The following is a 2,352-nucleotide window of genomic DNA, read 5'->3' as shown; positions in this document are numbered from 1 at the left end:
CCGCTCCCCCCCCCCCCCTTGGATTAAGCGCTTCCCGGCAGGAGCATCGGCACCACCCGCGCTAAGGATAACCGCGTCCCAGCCCAAAAGCGGCGTCTCCGGGGGCGGGATGGGCCCCGCCGGGAGCCGTGCCGCGGCCGCCGGGATCTGCTTACCGGGAGGCGGGTGCGGGACGCGGCCCCGCTTCACTCCCTCCTGCCGCGCCGAGCCATCCGCCGGGGTCTATCCCGCGCCCCTCGCCGCCGACGGCCGTCCGGACACGAATCCGCCTCCCAAACCTGGGGATAAGCGAGGAAGCGAGTCCGCGACGGAGGAAGGGCGGCAAAGGAGCAGGCGGCACGACACGCGCCTGCCCCGCGCCGCTGCATCGCATCCCCCCGCGCTGAGCTGCGCCCGTCGGACGYGCGCCGGAAGGTCCGACGCGCCGCCCCGGCACCCGGCCGCGGGGAGAGGCCGGACRCGGCTCCCGCGGGGCTGCGAGAGGCGCGTGGAGGCTCCGCTGCTCTCCCCGCCTGCGACACCGTTTTATTTTTAATTTCTAGGTTGACAAGTTGCCACAGAGCCAAACAGAGAAAAAAGAAAAAAAAAAGAAAAGAAAAGAAAAAAGAACCCATCCCGAAACACACAGCCCAGATCCAGCACCTAGGAATAAAGATTTATTTAGGGGGTTTTCTGTGTCGTTCCCGCGCCTCCCGCTGTTCAAAGTCAGACCCGCTCGTGTAAGTTGTGTATAAACGGTGTTTGTGCCCTTAGCACCACCGCTCCGAATCGGGGGGGCAGGAGCGACACGTCAAGTACAATAAATGGATAAATAAATGGATAAATATAAGGAAAACAAGCCGGTGGGCGCCGGCAAAGCAGGGACCCAGCTGCTCCCGCGCCACCGGCAAAGCCTCATCCGGAACCGCAAAAATGGGGACGGGACCCGCCGGGAAGCGCTGCCCGTGAGCCTGCCCGGATCCACGGCGGCGGCGAGCCCCGGCACGGGCACCGGCTCGGCTCGGCTCGGCTCGGCACGGTGCGGGGCTCGCCAGCCCGCCAGGGCCACACGAGCGCGTTTCGGCACACGCCGGGGGACGCGCGAAAACAAGCGAGCGCCTTCGCCCCGCTCCGGGAGCGGACGGACCCGGAGGCCGCTCTCCGCCGGCAGGTTCGGGCCCGGCGCCAGCGGATGTAAACAGCCGCCCCGTTAAGCGGGGGCCGAGCCCGGCGGCCGGGCCCTCGCCGTAAACCGCGGCGGCGTGGAGGGAAAAGCACCAAAAAAGGCAGCACCTGGGGACGGCGGCGCGAGAGGCGGCAGCAGACGGCACCGGCAGTCGTCCCGCCGCCCCCCGAAACGCCGCCGGCCCCCGGTGCCCCCGGCCGCCGCCGGGCAGCGGGACGAACCTCCCTTGTGCTGCGGGTGGGAGTTGCCACCCGGCCCGTTAAAACGCCGCCGTCCTGCAGCTCCGCAAACGGCCTGAAAGTCACCCGAACGGCACCGTAACGGCTCCGACCGGGGACCGGCTCCTCTTGACCAGGCACGGTGACCGTGCAAACGCAAGAGAGGCTTTTGGGGGCTTTTTTTCCCCCTTGTGTGCATGCACAGGGGCTGAGAACGGGGTTGTGCAGAAATCCCTTTTTCACAGCTACCGTCCCCGAGCGGAAGCCAGACGTTAGCTCGGCTGCTGAGCACGTGCAGGCAGGGCCAGGCGCCGGCGCGAAGCGAGGGAGACCCCAGCGCCGGCCGGGCTTCCCGTGGTGGGCGCACGGGGACGCCGAGGAGGAGGAGGAGGAGGAGGAAGACGACAGCGGTATCATCCTCCAGAGGAAAAACTGCGAGAGCCTGGGATGGGAGCAATGAATCCACAGAGGTGAAATGCAGTTTTGGGGGCTTTACCGGCGCACCCTGATCATCGCACGAGGAAAACGGGTGCGTTCGGGTGCAAAACCCCTTTGGTGCTGTCTTCAAAGCAAAAGGCACACGGACTCTGAATCCTCGGGAAAGGCAGCCRCCTCCTCGGAGCGCTGCATCGGCACAGCCCTCGGCCACGCTCTGCACGTAACCCGCGCCCGCCGCGGTGGGGTTATCCAAGCCATCGGCTCGCCGCTAATCCATGACGGAGAGGGGTATTAAACCGAAAGCGCCCCGGGCAGCGCGGGGGCCTCTCCCCCTCAATGGGCGCCCGCGCGGCTCGGCGGCCACCGCCAGCGAGGACGGCGCYGGCATCGATCGTGCGCCGCCCCGGCCCTGCCCGCGGGCCGTCCCAAATCCCGCCACAAAGACATTAGTCACCGCGGCGCGCACAGACCGGCCGGGTCCATGCCTGGCCTTCGACGGAAAAAAATCCCTCAGCAGCTTCCCTGCGAGCC

Source organism: Apteryx rowi, unplaced genomic scaffold (assembly GCF_003343035.1).
Source record: "Apteryx rowi isolate R43461 unplaced genomic scaffold, aptRow1 scaffold_15, whole genome shotgun sequence".
Lineage (NCBI taxonomy): Eukaryota > Metazoa > Chordata > Aves > Apterygiformes > Apterygidae > Apteryx > Apteryx rowi.
The sequence above is the reverse complement of the archived record's forward strand: the minus strand, read 5'-3'. Positions refer to the sequence as shown.